General features: G+C 52.9%; 1 protein-coding gene and 1 long non-coding RNA gene across 10 annotated transcripts in view; both read right to left on the bottom strand.

Moving 5' to 3' along the window:
* Positions 1 to 18416, bottom strand: part of RNLS (renalase, FAD dependent amine oxidase) — a 277111-nt gene that overhangs the window by 128228 nt on the left and 130467 nt on the right. The gene's annotated exons all lie outside the window — the stretch shown is intronic.
* On the bottom strand, positions 878 to 8407 carry LOC140619781 (uncharacterized). Its single transcript, XR_012019567.1, has 3 exons — positions 5496 to 8407; positions 5260 to 5394; positions 878 to 3530 (listed from the first exon to the last, which is right to left on the bottom strand). It is a non-coding gene; the product is annotated as an uncharacterized lncRNA (long non-coding RNA).

Below are 18416 nucleotides of genomic sequence, written 5' to 3'. Positions count from 1 at the left end.
CACGGGAATATGATGAGGTCTAAGACATAAGCTCAGTGGTCAGTGCTAAAATTTAATAGTTTGAGACATTTAACGACCCAATATCACTGGCTGTTTCTCATATATTGAGGTGGCTTAAGGGAATCTTTCTGGGCTCTAGTTAAATCATTTGAAACCGAAATCAATGGTTCATATACGTGATGGCTCTCGCAGAGGCAGGGCATGCCAACGCCCACAGATACAGACGATTCCAGCATCGTTCTTCTATTGGAGCTCTTACGTGTCTAAGCTCAGATACCCTCCTCAAAGTTGGCTACTTTCTCACGATTCTTGGGCACAAGGAGATTTCCTGCAATGCCCTCTGCTATTTCTCATCTCAGTCCACAAGTTCAATGGGAGCTTGTCACTGTGCACCCTGCTGGCCAACCCCACGGTGGCTGAATAAGGTGAGCGCCTATTCTGTGCGCTCTGAATAATTTACATATGAGCATTTGATCATCACTCCATGTTCTGAACCTACATACTCCTCTATGTGCCCTTGCTTTTGAAAAGGTCGAATCGGTTTCCTCGGTGGACCATGTCACACACACGTTTGCTGTCACGCAGACCCCGATTTTGTTCCACGCTGCCTTCATCATGGATTCCGCACATCTGCCCATGACGCCCGGTTGACTCACTCTCACGTTCAAACGGGCTCAAATGCTGCACTCTATTTTTTTTTTTTCCAACTCTGTCCCTGCCAAAACATAAACTCATTTTTTTAAATTTATTTTTTATTGGTGTTCAATTTCCCAACATATACAATAACACCCAGTGTTCATCCCATCAAGTGCCCCCCTCAGTGCCCGTCACCCAGTCACCCCCACCCCCCACCCACCTCCCCTTCCACCACCCCTAGTTCGTTTCCCAGAGTTAGGAGTCTCTCATGTTCTGTCTCCCTCTCTGATATTTCCCACTCATTTTTTCTCCTTTCCCCTTTATTCCTTTTCACTATTTTTTATATTCCCCAAATGAATGAGACCATATAATGTGTGTCCTTCTCCGACTGACTTACTTCACTCAGCATAATACCCTCCAGTTCTATCCACGTCAAGGCACATTGTGGGTATTTGTCGTTTCTAATGGCTGAGGAATATTCCATCGTATACATAGACCACATCTTCTTTATCCATTCATCTTTTGATGGACACCAAGGCTCCATCCACAGTTTGGCTATTGTGGACATTGCTGCTAGAAACATCGGGGTACAGGTGTCCTGGCGCATAAACTCATCGTTTATGTAATCAGGTCAACAAACATGTATTAAGCATACTAGGTGCCAGGCCCTATGAAAAGAACAGGACACAGCGAGAGTCCTTCATGGAGCACACACCTGATTGGGAAGACAGGTAAGCAAGATAAATGGTGAAAACATGATGTATGCGTTAGATAATACTGAAGCGCTGTAGAGGGAGAGTCAACAATGTCTGCTTTAAGAATTTAAAAAGACGTAATGGCGAACTGGATCTTGAAGAACACACTGAACTAATCCAGCCAGGAAAGGTGGCGAAGGCTTTCAAAGTAGAGCAAGGGTCCTGTACAAAGGTAGGAAGGTGTGCGCACGGCACGGCACGCTCTGGGAACCAAAGGTAGTCCAATGCGGCCCAGGTAAGAGGGGTGGGAGACGCCTGTGGCTGTTACTGAAGCTGCAGACATGAGCCTGGCTCACGCCACCCTTAGGAGTGTGGACTTTGCTTATCCTTCAGGTCACCGGGTTCCTATTACGTGGGATGTGATAGGATCAGCTTTGCATTTGAGAAAGTCTGCAGGTGAGGAATGGAATGCAGCCATGAGCCCCTGAAGGCAGGGGGACTGTGAGGAGGCCCTGCAATGACTCAGGGAGGAGATGGGGAGGACCTAACACCAGTAGCGGGGCACAGGGAGTCAAGGGAAACCCAAACAGAACTCGTATGTCGGGCACGCCCCAGGCGCCCTGCTTGCTTTACCTTCATGGAATCCTCACAACATAAGGAGCGTGTTGAAGGCGGCTGTAAGCACCTCCTTTTGCAGATGCAGAAACCACCTTGGGTTTAAATAATTTGTTCAGGGTCACAAGATGACAAAGGGGAGATCTGTGCCCGCATCCCCTTGGTTCCACGCTCACTTTATAAATATTCAGGACACACGACACCGTGGCTAGGAAAACCCCGCAAGGCAGACGTTCTGGCCGAGAGGGAACGATCATTAATACCAAATGCCGCAACCTCAGTTGAAAAAAGACAGACCCGCACCGCGTCCGCAGGTTTGGACAGTCACGGATGACCTTAGAGGAGGCTCGAGGTCAGAGGGCGGGCGGAAGAGAAAGGAGGAAGGGCCGGGGGGTGGGATGGGGTTCAACACGTCGTTCCTCAACCACGCTCTCGAGACACTCTGCAATAGTGAAGGAAAAGGGATTCTAAACACTCTGTGGTTTCTCAGTTGCTCTTTGCATATTAATCCTCAGACTCCTGAACAATTCAACCTAAAGAACACGTTAACCGGCTGAGGACGGATCCGGTCACACGCGGGGGCTCTCTCAATATTTGTTGAATGAATGAATGTTCATCCTTAGCACTTGTTGAGACGAGAGACCAGAAAGACCGAACTTCTGTGCTTTGGGCACAGATCTGCTGAGGGCCTCCCCAGCTCCCGGGGGAAGCGTTCACGCGCTGCTGTGTTACGGTCGGGAGACACCGCGAGCTCCTGTCATTACAGGAGAAACGACGGCGGATTCTCTCACCGAGGTCACACGGGAACAGGTTGGGGCAGAGGGTGAAGGAGATACAGGTCTGGGGGCCGTTCATATCCCTGCGCCTCCTCCTTCTTCTTGGCCTCTGCCTCTGGCCCCTCCTTCCCCCAACCTGGCTCTTCTCTCTGGTCGTGTTAAGAGCGTTTGTGGGCCTACGGCGCCGTTCGCTTCCCACGAGCACACTGGACCTCCTCCCCCCACACTCCCTGACCGTCGTCCCTTCGTTGGACACACACCAGTTCAGCACAGCTCTCGGCGCAGGGAAACATTGGCAAGCGGCAGGGGACACCTGGTACGAGCTGCCAATCTACTTGGTCTTACGCCATCCCTGCCCCATACTTACAACCTTCCTCCCAGTGGCCAACCAAACGCTCGCTGCCCTAATTACAGCAGCGTGGCCCCAACTATTAATTAAGCATCACTGAGGTCGAACAGGGGTGAAGGTGGATCACGTTTTCCACCGAGGTTGAGGGGGCTCTTTCTTTTTCAGATCTCTCTCTCTCTCTGTGCTTCCGCGGTTTTGCTGGTGGGCAAGTCAGACTCGGCGTTGTCGTCGGTTCTCACGTTCCAGGAGGTTTCAGACAATTTCTCTGAGCAGCCCTGACCTGTTCTGCTTTCTGCTCCTCTTGCAGGTGCAGATAAAATTCCCTCCTGTCCATATCTTCTACTCATCGTTCGTGTTTAATAGGTAAAGCCACCAAGAAGCCTGACCTGATCTTGGTCCTCTCTTTTTATCCTTGGCGCCAAAAGGAAACCGTGCCCATGTGTAGAAGATACGTCCTACCTGAGGAAATGAGTACAAATAACATAAGCCATTTTCTTATTTAGGTTGGTTCTCTATATCCACACCTTCCGCTTTATTGTTTATTTATTTTAGAGAGGTGGGGGGAGCAGAGGGAGAGAGAGAATCTCAAGCAGACTCTGAGCTGAGAATGGAGCCCGACCCGAGGCTCTGTCCCACACCCCTGAGATGGTGACCTGAGCAGAAATCAAGAGTCAGGGTTCAACTGACCGACCCACCCAGGCGCCCTGCATGCCCTCCAGTTTATTATTATTTTTTTAATTTTATTTTTTTGTTTTGTTTTGCCTTCCAGTTTTGTTTTTTGTTTGTTTGTTTGTTTGTTTGTTTTTGGTTTTTTTGCCTTCCAGTTTAAAGAAAAACTGTAAGGAGCTTTGTTCGTCTCGTTGGTTTGTTCTTGGCACCTGGTTCCCATGAAGCAAGCCACCTGGCTCCACCTGGAGGAGCACACAGAAGCCTTAGGATCCGGTCTTCCATTTGTCCTGCGAGGCCGCATCCTTACCCCTGCAGCAGTGGAGTGCAAGCAAGCCTTCCTCGAGCCTGAGGAAAAGGCTGGTTAGAAAGGCCCAGAGCTGAAGGGACAGTCGAGATTGGGGAATTCAAGTCCTGTGATTTTGGAAGGGGAGGGGGGAAGGATGAGGTTGTTTTTTAAAGGACTGGTTCAGGGAAATAGTTGTTTCTCTTCTTTGCTCTCCAAATGCTTCCACCACGGATCTCAAGGCGGCAGCCACATGTGTATGTGTATACTCCACTTATCAGGTCCTTCCAGATGGTTCACATTGCTGTTTGACTTGATCTCAGAGGCTCAGCTTTGACTGTGATGTGAAATCCTAAAGTATATGCGCACGTTTTGCTGTTTGTATGGGAAAATCACCGAAGCAGAAAGGCTCTTTGGAAGTTTACAGCCGAGTGCATCCACTAGCAACCCTGTGGGCCTTTACTTTACCTCGTTAAATTTACTTTGATGGCATAGAGGATGGGACTTGGGGGCTGTAAGTAGTGAGGAGACTACCTTGCTCAGAAATGACCCCTCCAGTCAACCTGGCCATTAGGGAATTATTTGGTTACACAAACTTGTCCTTGAAACTGATTGGGATTATCTAACTTCACTCAGCATCATACCCTCCAGGTCCATCCACGTCGAAGCAAATGGTGGGTATTGTTGTTTCTAATGGCTGAGGAATATTCCACTGCATACACAGACCACAGCTTCTTTATCCATCATCTGTCGATGGACACCGAGGCTCCTTCCACAGTTTGGCTATTGTGGACATTGCTGCTAGAAACTTCGGGGTACAGGGGTCCCGGCATTTCCCTGCATCTGTATCTTTGGGGTAAATCCCCAACAGTGCAATTGCTGGGGATTAGCTTATGAGGTCGCCTCTGTACCTCTCAGATCTACTGCAACGAGCACTCTGAAGCTCAATCTTGGGCAGGGAGGACTACTTAGGAGGAATCAGGTTACAACTCTGGAGATGAGTAGAAAGGAGACTGCAGAAGTATGAAAAATCCTCTCTGTTTTTTTTTTTTTTTTTTTAAGATTTATTTATTTTAGAAATAGAGAGAGAGTGCATGCTGTGGTGGTGGGGGGATTAGAGGGAGAGGGAGAGAGAAACCCAAGCAGAGTCCATGCCGAGGATGGAGCCCGATGTCAGGCTCGGTTTCACCACCCTGAGATCACGACCTGAGCCGAAACCAAGAGTCAGGCACTCACCGGACTGCACCACGCGGCGCCCCGATCTCTGGATTTCAAGGCTCCCTCCAAGAAGTAGCCCGATGGAAAGCACACCCGTGCTGTAAGTGTGTGTGAGCAATTAGGAAGGTCTCACTTGAGCACAGACACTCCAGGCTGATGGAGAGGCAACGGGGGGTCAGGAGGGAAGTTCATGAGCATATGGGCAAATGAACTCGTGAGAGATGGTTTCGGGTAAAAGATGGTAAAAGACTTACTTCTCTTCGCCCGTTAACGACGTCGGCTCCCACCTCTCCCCAGATGAACGACCCCTGTTGGAGCTACCTCGGGCTCATTATGAAGCTTAGCAAAGGTGTATGGCATTCCAAAGAGCTGGAATTCAAGAGCGCATTGAGGTTCTGTTCACATTCCAACAACAGATGAATAATTTTGACCCGACTGGCTGGACTGATGACGTCATAATCAAAATCTCCACCATGCCTTTTAGGAAGCTGAGATGACCTGTGCATTTCTTTTTTTTTTTTTTTTTCCCCGAAAGATTTTTATTTATTTATTTGAGAGAGAAGGGGGCGGGAAAACACGGAGGGATCGTGAGGGGGGAGAAGCAGACTCCTCGCTGAGCAGGGAGCCCGATGTGGGGCTGGATCCCGGGACCCTGAGATCACGACCTGAGCCCAAGGCAGACGCTCCACCCACTGAGCCACGCGGGTGCCCCCATGTGTGCTTTTCTGAATGGCTTTCTTCACCACCCCTCCATCAGTAAGGCGACTATCATGACACTGGTCGTTGTGCCCAGAGAAAGACTGAAAGAGTAAGAGCTGACTTCAGACAAATTCATCAGTCACACGACTGAGCAAGTGACTTGACCTTCCCAAGCGTCAGGTCTGCTGTCTGTACAATGGGGTACGAGCAGTCCTGTGTCGTGGGGCTGCTGAGCCGCACGGGGACTCGGTGGCACGTGCACCACTGCCCTCAGAAGGGAGCCCGGTACGTAGCAAGCCCCCGTTAGTGTCGGCCAGTACCGCCTGCCAAGACGATCTCCCCCGCCCCCGACCAGAAAGCCTAGAACGGGTAGAGAGGAAATCAGATTACTAAGGGCCCGCGGGCAGCCGTCCTGGTCCTCCAGGTCTTCTCTCCTGACTGGCCTGACTCCTGGTTCTCCTGCGAGTCTCACCTGTGGGGCTCCCCTGGCCTTGCTCTCCTTGGACCTTCCGTGTCCTGGCCAGGGTTAGCATGACAAAGCCCGTCCCTGCCCTTCCGTGACCCTGACCCGGATTCCCATTTCTGTATTTACATCACAGCAACTCCACCTTATGAGCTGAAGCACATTAAAAACTCCCACTCACTCTTCCTTAGAGAAAATGCCACAGTGAATTCTAAGTAGGTGAAGGTTTCAAAATTATTCAGTCGCCACCGGATGATAATCTGACCTCATTTTTCCCCTTAGCTCTGCGAAGAGAAATAGGAGAATTGCATTAATTGGAAAAGTCTTTTAGATTTTTTTTTTCAGGGCTTTCTAAAAAAAAAAAAATTTTTTTTTTTTACTTTATATGCATTTCTATTTTTTAAATGTTTTACAACAGACCTATGTCATTTTTGAAATACCACCCCCCCACATATGCAAATATGTTACCCTCCTGCCTAATATTTGGTTGGTCCCATGCGCCCTTATTGGAAATTGGATTAAAAAAGAATGGGGCAATTTTACAAATATTCATATGTCCCTCTATGGCGAGAGAATTGCTGAAGAGCCCACTGAATTCTCTAGAACCCAGGAGACAATGTCCTGGAGCCCCAAGATTATCTTTCCCCAGTTACCATCTGGGGCTTCACTGAGGCCAAAGATCATATCTTAAGGAATTTTCTGTTTATTGTTTATCAACCAGATTCTCATCCTACATAGCTCCATGAGAATTTCCGCGAGGGAGGTTTCTGAATTCTTCCGCGGGTTTCCCTGCGGGAATTCTCACAGAATTACATAGGATGAGAATCTGGCCTTCCTAGACATCATGTCTGGAGAGAGGAGTGGGAGCTCAGTTAGGTTATTTTTATCTTCTGCTGAATTCTTATGGGGGAAGTTGTGCTTTCTGAATCAAGACTCTATGTCTCTAAATTTCCAAAGGCTTCTGAACAGCAGGGTCTGAGGGAGGTAGTCACTGCTTGGTAGCCTAAAACTTGGATTTTCACGGCGTGCTTTGAGAAGAGATCCTCCAAGCTTTCAAACCAATGTGTCTTCTTATGTGTCCCCTACAGAAAATCTTGCTAAGAAGCACCATATTCAAGTTGGAATTAGGACTTTAAGGCCTGTGATTGATGAGGTGGTTCTTTTACGAATGACAAGAACCCAAATTTACGGGGAATTATTATGGGTAGAACTTTACACACTACAGCCCTAAGTAGTCAACTGCGTTGACTCGACAGGCAAACAAAGAGTGTAGGGTGTGGAGGAGGATACAGGTTTTCCAGAAAGGTCAAAGTGCCAACAGCGCTGGATAAAATGGTACCCTTGTATCTTGACACGGCTCGGAGGCCAGATCCTGAACTATGAATCGCGTATTTCGATATCTATGTTATTGCGACCACGCCAAGGCCCTCGGCCGTAACACCACGACCTACCCTGGAGAAGGGCAACGAAGGAAGTGCATCAAGAATCTTCCTCGTTTTCGGGGCACCGGGGTGGCTCGGTTGGTTGAGCAGCCAGCTCTTGACTTTGGCTCCGGTTGTGATCTCAGGGTTGCGGGATGGAGCCCCGGGTCAGGCTGCACGCTGGGCATGGAGCGTGCTTGGGATTCTCTTTCCCTCTTCCCCTGCCCCTCCCTCCCCTTCTCTCTCTCTCAAAAAAAAAAAAAAAAAAAAAATTCTCCATTTTTTCACATCATGAAATTTCAAGCTTAGGGCCTCAACGGGTTACGGTCTCTGGAATCTTTACGATTTTTGGCTTTTTTGTTGCCCACGTGATTTTATGTGCCGTAGATGCCTTCTTTTGAAGGCGCAGATATGAATAATACAGTTTTATTTGACATCCCCGAGTCATTTTATATTCATGTGTTGTGTCATCACCCACATTCCCTTCGGAGTCAGTGATCCGGAATGGACATCCACGGACTTTTAAAACACACAGAAATATCCACATAAAATGAAGCCACGGTTCAGTAATCATCCAGTAAATTCAGGGAAACAATGAGCCTTGTCTCTGTCTCTTTCTTTTTTTTTTTTTTTTTTTGTGGTTTTGTTCTGTGGTGAACTCCTTGCTGGAGACGCAGAAATCAGCAGCCGTGTTTCTGCCTTGATGAAGCCCGTGGTTCAACGGGATATTTTTTATGGCCCGCCTCTCTGTGCAGGATGCTCCCACGGGCTGTCTTGTTTGCGTCTTGCAACAACCCTGGTAAGTGAGGATGATCAATCTGTGCCTCGGTTAAGGGGATAAGGCTTCAGAGGCGAAACGGCATTGCCCAGGTCAGTGGGCCGGGGTGCGGCACGTTTGGGGACGGAGCCCACCCCTAAAGCTGGGTTGTGCTCACCAGGCCGCAGCATGGGGCTTGGCGGGGGCACCTGGAGAGCTCTGCGGGGGGGCGCGGCGGAAGGCTTGCGTCGTGGAGCCCACCTTGGCGCTCTGCCCGGGGCCTCGCTTTGGCTGTCCGCTATGGTAGGGCGTTCGGAGCGTCTCACCCAGGCTCCCCCACCGACCCAAGGGATCTCCCGAGCGAGCGGCTAGCTGTGTCCTCACTCAAGGTAACGATGGCACGGGCACCGTGCCTCTCCTGGCTCCGCCAGCAGGTCCTCGCAGGGGCGTGCAGGTGGCCACGACGTGCTCGGTTACACGTCCCCCCGCCGCCCCCCGTGAGGATGCAGGGCTGCATGCGAACCCCCAGGCTCACACCTCCCGTCGGGCCGAGCTCCCGGCAGGAGGCGTTAGAGACACGCGCAGACCTTTAGGGCCGCGGATGAGATGGCCAACGGCGGGACCTCAGGGAAGCAGGCCTCCCGGACAGGGTGCTCCTTAAGCGGACTGGGGACACCCCCCTTTCAAAGCACTTGCCGGGCCGCCTTTCCTGGGGAGGCCGGCTGTTCCGCCCCGACGGCCAGCCCGGCTCCAGGAGGGTTCTTGGCGCCTGCACCGCGGGCCTGACGGAGGAACGTTCCCGGGCCCCCCGCCAGCCTGCCAGTCGCTCAGCGTCTGCTGTCCTCTAGCGGGGTGAACGGCCACAGCTCCGAAGGGGCACCCACAGCCCCGCGGCCGCCGCACCCCAGGGTCTGCTAGGCACGCGGCCCGTAGCAGGGAGGCCCGGTAGCCCTTCCTCCCAGCTCCCAGCTTGCAGCTCCCAGCTCCTGGCCGGCCTGGGCAGCCCCCGGGGCAGAAAGCAGGACGTGTGCCCGAGGTCACCCGTGGGGCAGGATCGGAGGACTGCTGCCCCCCCCCCCCCGGAGCTCTCTGTGGCCTCCCCCTGGAGGGCCAGGGGCAGAGGGAGCAGCGGAAAACCAGGCGGGGCCCCCTTCTGCTCTCCCCCGAATCACCGTCTCCGTCTTCCAGACCCCGTTCCTGTTCCGCGTGATTCTATGCGTTTCTGAAGACGCAGCAATCAGAAGGGGGAGACGGGGAACGTCTATGGAAAAAGCCTATGCAAACATTCAAATGCCTTTTGGGAAAAAAAAGAAAGAAACCTATTTAACTTAATTGCTCTATTTTCTGGTTTTGAGAAGTGTTTTCGTCTTCCCTGAGCTCTTGTTGCGCGGCACACGCGTCACTTCGTAGGAAGAGCATCGGGCTGGGCTGGAGGTCCCCCCAGCCCCACGGCCTGGCTAGAGCCCTGCTTTAGCTTCATGTGGCTGAAACCCGTCTCACCCGTGATTGGGGGGACTTCCGAGCCCCGACGGGGTGCAGGCGTTTACCTCACAGCTGGAGTGATGCCACTCCTGTCGCCCCGGATGAGGACGGGGCCAGTGTCCTGGGCCCCCACCGTGTCGCGGCACAGCAAGCACCTGCAGGGGGACTGGACCCGTTCCCTCCCCTCAGCTGCTTCGGGCGGTCGGGGTGGGCGGCACCTGCTGGTGGTGTCTCACCCCAGGTCGCGGTCCCGTGGGTGCTGCTGCTCCTGCTCCGAGGCTTCTTCACTGGGAACCGAAAGACGCTGCTCTTCGTTCACCTCTGGGAGAAAAAGACCTTCCGTGGAGCCAGTGAACACCGGCAATTAGGATCCAATGTCCCCGCGCACGTGCAGCCGTCGAGTCTCCTGCGAACCTTCCCCCCGACGCCTCCCTGGGTCCCCCGGCGCTTGGGATCCGTGCAGACCCCCGACGGCGCCGAGAGGAGGCAATCCCGGGTCCTGAGCCAGGCCCTGGGGCCCCACGGACCCGCCACATGGGCCGTACCCGCCTCCTCTGCCCCGTGTGTGACCTCGGGGCCACTTCCTTCTGGAGGCTGGGGGACACGGACCCGGAACCTGGAGGCCACACGGGGTCCCGGGGGCACGGGGCCTTGCCTGAGACCGTTAGTTCGGGGACCGTTGTCGGCAGGCTGCGAACCGCTGGGTGGAGGGCAGGTCTGCTCCACATTTCCCCCGAGGAACCAGACACGGCCCGTTACCAGGGCCCCGATGGCCCAGAGGTGACATCTGCGGCTTCCTTGGGGTCTCCTGCAGGCCCCGGAGATTCCTGAGGATCGAGCACGTCAGCGTCATGGGTGTCGGGTCCCCACCTGGAGTGACCTCAGCACACAGGGCGGCCCGTGGGGGGCGCGCGCTCCCGGTCCACTGAGTTTCCTCCTTAAGTGACGGGTTGTGGGACACAAACCTCGTAAGAGATAAGATTAAAAAAAAAAAAAGAAAAGGTAGTGGAAGAGCTGACTTTCTCTCTTTTCCAGCCTCACACGGTGACAGCCAGTTTCCCAGCGAGGCGCCTTGTATAAGGGGATCGATTGCTGGATGACGCGCCGGGGGCACTGGTGACGAGTCCTAAGTCGGTGAGTACTGGTTCTCGCTTTTTTTTTTTTTTTTTTTTTTGAGATTTTATTTACTTATTCATGAGAGACCCAGAGAGAGAGGCAGAGACACAGGCAGGGGGAGAAGCAGGCTCCCTGCGGGAAGCCTGACGCAGGACTCGATCCCAGGACCCTGGGTCATGGCCTGAGCCCCCGGGCACCCCAACACGGTTCTGCCCTACATAAGGCGCCTGTGTCCCCCGCTGCCTGCCGTCCCACGTGGCGCCCACCCCTATTTGTGCCGCCAGCACCGACGACGCCCGGGCCAGGAACACAGCCGGCTCCATGCACCCGCGGGCAGCACCTCGGGGTCCCCTCCCCAGGCCGCGCTCTGTTCACATGCACGACCGCAGACACCGTGTGGAACCCGTGCCCCTGACCCTTGTCCAGAAGCGGGTTCCCCGACCTGGTGACGGTTAAGGGCCTAGCACCTGCTGCACCCGAAGGAGGGGGACGCGGAGGTTTGGGGTTTAAATCTCCCGAAACGGACGCGGCTTCTAACTGCAGCGGATTTGAATCGGAAACAATTTCATAGAATTTCATGTCGCTGCTTTGGCCAAGTCTGCCGACACAGTGGGAGCCCTGCGGGGACCGTGTGGCCGCTCCTGGCGACATGTCGGGCCCTGTCCGCTGGCCCGTCGATGGCCCTTGGGTTCCTGCGCCGTGTGACCTTCCGCTAGGACGCGGTGCTGGCTGCCGCCGTGTGGCTGTGCTGGCGACAGTCTCAGCGGTCCACTCTGGGACGCCCTGGGGCGGGGAGCACAGCGGGGCGAGGGGTGGGGCCCGGGCTGGGGGGCAGATGGCTCGGCCAGGCCCCGGGTGCCACCTCGGGCCAATTCTTCGCCCCCCCTGCACCCGGGACTTCCCTCCGGCCCCACCGCCACCCCCGCCGCTGTCCTTTCCCCTGCACTGGTCGCCTCCCCGGCCCTGCGGCCATGTGGCACGAGTGCACGTGTCCCGTGGTCCCCTCCCAGCTCCCCCAGCACGGAATGGAAGGTCCGCGGGGCCTGGAACCTTGTCTTGTTCACCAGCACGCGAGCGGCGCCTGGCACCAACCATGTGGGCCCACGGACGCGGCTGCAGGGACGGACGACGGGACGACAGTCGGGAGCAGAGGCCCAGGTGCAGCACATCGGGTTCCCCTGACGCCGCCGGGAGCCTGACGGGCTGAGCAGAGAACAGCTGAGTTTGTCCCCGGGATTCGGGAAGCCAATGACCCAGGGATGGGAAGCGGGAGCCTGACCCTGAGCAGACGCATGAGAGGGAGGGGCCCTGGGGTCCCTGAGGCCGCCTGGAGGAAGGCTGGGTGCGACCCCAAGTGGCCCGTCACAGCCAGCACCAAACGGGCGTTACTGGCTCCTCTGCAGAGGCAACCGAGGCAACCGAGGCCAACATGACCAGGGTGACAGAGGAGGGGGCTGCTGCCTTCCCAGGTCATGATGGTCAGACAAGGAAGACACGCATGGATTCCGACGCGTGGACGCAGAGTAAGGAAAGCGCTGGGGACCGGACGCGCCTGGCACCTGCAGCAGAGGACGGACGCGTGGGCTCAGGGACGGCCTTGGTCCTTGGCACCCGGTCCTCTGCCTTGGTGGCCGCCCTGAGACCGGGAGCGACGGTCGGTGATGCTTTCCCCTTCGCCTGCATTTTAAAAAGATGCGCCTACGGGGATTTAAGGCCGGGAGCACGGATGCACACGACCCCCCAGCACCCTGCTCGCTGACACGTCTCCACGTGGCTTGGGGTCTGCGTACGGTCACCATCAAGGTGCTCCAAGGCACGGCACTCGCTGTCGATTTAGGCGGTTTCCACACCACAGCCATCAGCGCCGTGTTCCTGAAAGGTTTGAAGAGGCGGAGGCAACGGTGCACCTAACACTTCACCCCCATCTACGCCTCCCCGCGCTTCTTCAGAACAGATGGCAGAGAGGCATTAGTTGTCCCATATTTTGTTTTGAAATGTTTCGTTGTAAAATAAACAATTCTGCAGTAGGGCTTCTATTGGTTCGTGCTGCGACGACACTTAAAGTCACACGCCCTCACCCACTACCTCTGCCCCGAAGCCCGGGTGGGACAAAAATAAAAAGACGCAGCCACTCAAACAAAAACGAAGCACGAGAGTAAAAAGGAACTAATCGAGCTCCAATTCCACCCGCTACTGACATTTCTGTCCCGATGTGGTTCACACGTCGACTCTTCCTGTTTACCCACAGATTAATGTGTCATCCTGCAACACAGACTTCCAGTTTGCATTGCAGGCTGTTGAAGGCGGTTTAGGCCGAGTGACCCCAGCAACCATCATGTGGCTGTTAGTGCGCCCAGTGTGAGCCCCAAGGTTGGGAAGAAAAGTGTAGGACGTGGCCACTGCTGCCAGGGATCGAAAATCTGTAAAGGATTTATCTTGTAAAATAACTAAAAACATGCAACAGGATTGGATTAAGGGACAGCTAGTTGGTTCAGACAACAGCTGCTACAGGGGGTCAGAGGAAGGAGAAACGCTTGGCTTGGAGAAGGAAAGGTTCGAGGGACGCATGAGCTGAGGCTCTGGTAAGTAGGGATGGAGGAAAAGGCATTCCAGACATGCGAGTGAGGCTCGGAGACAGGAAAACACAAGTCATGTTTGAGGGGGGACAATGAATCGTGGCAAGGTGGTTCCCGGATCACCCCTGAACTAACTTGGAAGTTTCCTCTGTTGCCCTACAGAGGCCTCACATACTATACTTTGAATGTGATTCCATCCATCCTTCCATCCACCTATCCACTCACCCATCCATCCATCCATCCACCCACCCACCCAACCATCCATCCACCCACCCACCCACCTATCTACCCATCCATCCATCCACCCACCCACCCAACCATCCACCCATGCATCCATCCACCCATCCATCCATCCATCCATCCACCCACCCACCTATCTATCCATCCATCCATTCATCCACCCACTCAACCATCCACCCATCCATCATCCATCCATCCATCCACCCACCCACCCAACCATCCATCCACCCACCCACCCACCCACCTATCTACCCATCCATCCATCCATCCATCCATCCACCCACCCAACCATCCACCCATGCATCCATCCATCCATCCATCCATCCATCCATCCATCCACCCACCCAACGATCTATCCATCCATCCATTCATCCACCCACTCAACCATCCACCCATCCATCCATCCACCCATCCACCCATCCACCCACCCATTTATCCACCCACCCATTCACCCACTGATCCATCCATCCATCCATCCATCCATCCACTATTCAGTCAGGGAGCAGCTCACTGAGTGTCACTGGCTGTGGACATACTCGGTGCTACAACTGTAAGAAGTTAGGATGTGGCCCACTACCCTCGAGAAGATGACAGTCTCATGTGGAATATGGAGAAATACAAGTGAACTACAACTCAGGGCAGAAGTCGTAGCCATGTCAAAATTGGGGCACCTTTCAGAGCGCCGGCGGGTGGGGGGGACAGTTGGTTAAGTGTCTGACTCTTGGTTTCGGCTGAGGTCATGTTCTTGGGGTAGTGAGATCGAGCCCCATGTCCAGCTCCGTGCTCCAAGGGGAGTCTGCCTGGGACCGTGTCCCACTGACCTTCCCCCGTGCACACATGCACGCTCTCTCTCAAATAAATAAATGAATCTTAAAAAAATATGTTGGAGCACCTTTATTTGTCTACTAAACCTGTTTTAATGAAGTGGGCTCATGGGAATAATGAGGATGCCCAGACGGAAGTCAGGAGGGGACTCCTCGTCACTCTTATCTGCAATATTGTAACACACGACAACTCTAGTGACAACTTTTGGGGGCTGCAGGTTGTATGCAGGTAACACTTTGCCCTCTTTCTTTTACTATTGGGAAGAAAGGCAAAAAGGAGATCAAGGGAGGGGCACCCGGGTGGCTCAGCGGTTCCGCGTCTGCCTTCAGCTCAGGGTGTGACCCCGGGGTCCCGGGATGGAGTCCCGCATCGGGGTCCCCGCGGGGAGCCTGCTTCTCCCTCTGCCTGTGTCTCTGCTTCTCTGTGTGTCTCTCATGAATAAATACATAACAACTTTTTTACAAAAGGAGGTCAAGGGAAACAATCCTCACAGCAGAAAGTCAGGCCTCCTGAATCAACAGAAAGAGGGAAAGATGAAGAGAAACGGTGCCTACGGCGCGTTACTCCTGACGCCGACGTCCCCGCGCAGCTGGCACTTGCAGATCCCCTGCTACTTGCCCAGCGCCGCTCCGGGTGCTCCCGAGGTATTAACTGAATTCGCACAGCAACTCCGGGAGACAGCTACTATAGTTTCCCCTTTTTTACAGCGTCCTAGTGGTTGAATAAAGTTGCCCAACGCTCCAGACTCAGGAAGAGAAGCACACAAGATTCAAACTCAGCCACGTTCTTAGCGCGGCCCACCGCCTTCCCACGCGGGCGGGGATCCCACGGGCGGCGGTCCTGCCGCGAAAGGGGGGACTCCAGAAAGAGATCCAATAAAGATCGGTCAAATCTAAGAAACGTTAGAATCGGTGAAGCAAATGCTGTAAAACCACATTTATCTGGTTTGGTTTTTACATTTTTTTGTTTCCATTTCCTAACATCGTGGTTAGAAGGAAATGGAAATAGGGAGTGGTTTCTTTTAGGGAACTAAGTGAAGTAGCATTTACTGTGGACTGAACATCCTTAGGTGCCTGGTACTCCACAGGGCTACTGTTATAATCACCATTTTACGAAAGAAAGAAAGAAAAGAAAGAAAGAAAGAAAGAAGAAAGAAAGAAAGAAAGAAAGAAAGAAAGAAAGAAAGAAAAGGAAAAAAAGGAAAGGAAAGGAAAGGAAAGGAAAGGAAAGGAAAGGAAAGGAAAGGAAAGGAAAGGAAAAGGAAGAAAGAAAAAGAAAGAACTCCTATTGAGCCGAGAGAGGTTTGTTCCATCTTTATCACGGCGCACAGGGGTAGCGGAGACTGGACCGCAGGCACGACGGCCCCATCGTCGCCGTCACACTGTGTATCAGTGGTACCTCCAGGTCCGTGGCCCGGTGGAGTCTCCGGCTTTGCCTTTCTTCTCTTAGTCTGTTAGGAAACCCAAAGCCCTGCTGTGCCTTGAGGGGTCAGGCCCGTATCTCTCTGATGGGGTGGCTGGTGCCTTATGGGATTTCGGAACCAGAACCGCTTGGGCAGGTCATAGGAGGATCGTGCCTCGGCCTCCCCACGGCCTGGAGCTGTGGCCCTCCTTCCAGTAGCTAACATGCAATAATCACCTGTTCACTACGCTCTCGTGAGGTAAGGGTCCTTTGCCTACCTGACACATTTTAAGTTCTAAACTCCAGAAAGGGAACCAGAACTCACATGTCGTGTCAAGCTGCAAGAACAGAGAGCCACCATCATCAGGAGGACAGGAGCTGTCAGATTTCTGGTTGCCGGGTAAGAACTCACCTCCTGTTCGACCCAAAGGAAGGGCCACATATCAAGATGCTTTAGAGCAGAGAGAAATCAGTCATTTCTTAAACTCATTAAGGGGAAAGATCAAAACGATGCTTACTGGAGGTCTTCGGGAGGCCTGTGTCTTCCCGCGTCTTACGGTAGCTCCTCTGGTTCTCACGAGGACCCGTGGATGGTGCCAGCGTCTTACCCGTGAAGTCCCTGAACGTCGGCACCGTTAGGTAAGTTCCCTCCAGGCCTGACAATGAACAAGTGGCCGACGCGCCTCAGATGCATCGACGCCTTTTTTTTTTTTTTCTTAACTATGTTGCCTCTGCTGAGGAGAAAGTAGGGAAACGAACTCCTTATTCCTCCCAGAATTGTTATAAGAATCAAAAATACCCTGAACGACAGGAAAAGAATAGAGGTTTATAGGCAGAAAGGATGCAAATCAGAAAGGACGTAAGCTGTGGTGAGAGTCAGTGGTGCCTGAAGTCCAACACTTCACTTCCAGGGATAGGCCCGCAGACGTCTCGCTCCGTGAGTTTCTTGGGACGACATGCAGGTAGGACACCGAGCACAGCTTCCAGGGGAAGGGATTACGAATTACTAACATGACTAAGAAGACAGTAGAGGTTGCATTTTTCTGGATGGCGCCCCAGACGCACCCCTTGCCGAACGGTAAAGCCGTTTGCAGTACGGAAGGCCCCTTTCATTCACTTGCCTCTCGCGCATGTTGTCTCTTGCAAGAGGCCGACTGCTCTCAGGTTGATCCTGTTAACGAGACTACTTCAGCTTTCGAAGGGCTTCGCTGGGTCTAGAAGCTCAACTGAAGAATAGCCTGACTGAGACTGATAAGACTGTTCATGTGGCGTTGACCCTTGGGGAGGATGGCAGGAGGATATTATCCTTTCTACTTTGTGCCATTCTCGGAGGACACTCACCACGGGCCTCTGGTAGTCACTCTGCAAATTACATAAATTTACGGCGACCTGAGTACAGCGTGGCAAAGCGTCATCAAAGACTAAGGCCAATATATTTCTATTCAGAATGGAAGGGGTGGTTGGCCATGGGCCGTTCCCCTTCGGCCTCCACTTACAGACCCGGAGGGCAGCCATGACAGGTCTGAAAGATAAAGGACGGACATCTAGTCTACCACGGTATCCTGGGGTCTTGAGGGAGGGAATGTTGTCACGAATCTTCTCATCTACCAAGAAATAGCTTATTTTTTAAAGATCTGGGTCCAGTTTACCATTCTGCATTGAGAGGCAACGTGTAAGACAGGAGAAATACGACCGGACTCTAAGGTCAGGGAACCTGTGTCCGAGCCAGCCCACACCACTTTCTCGCAGTGTGACCCTCAGTAGGGGACCGATCTCTCTGAGCCTCAGTTAATCACACGTAACGTGGACATAAAACAGAACATTACTATCTTCCTAAAGTTGCTGTACAATTAAGATGATATGTAGAAAATCCATGTGGAACTTGAACAGTGCTGTACGAAGAGTAGTCATTACTGCTACGTTTAAAAACTCAAACCAAAAAAAAAAAAAAAAAAGAAGAAGAAAAAAATAAAAAAAGGATTGCTAGGCAATGTTAGATTGCAGTTTCCTAAACAGGAATGTTGAAGAAATCTGGAGTTCCTTTTCTCGTAATTTCTTCGCATGCTTTTGGCATAAAGGTAATAATGCTGGTCTCATACAATGAGTTGGGAAGTATTCTCTCCACCGTGATTTTTTTTTTTTGAAGAATTATGTAGGATTGATTTTACTTATTTCTTAAATGTTTGGTAGAATTT

Source organism: Canis lupus, chromosome 27 (genome assembly GCF_048164855.1).
Source record: "Canis lupus baileyi chromosome 27, mCanLup2.hap1, whole genome shotgun sequence".
NCBI lineage: Eukaryota > Metazoa > Chordata > Mammalia > Carnivora > Canidae > Canis > Canis lupus.
This window is presented reverse-complemented; position numbering and strand designations above follow the sequence as displayed.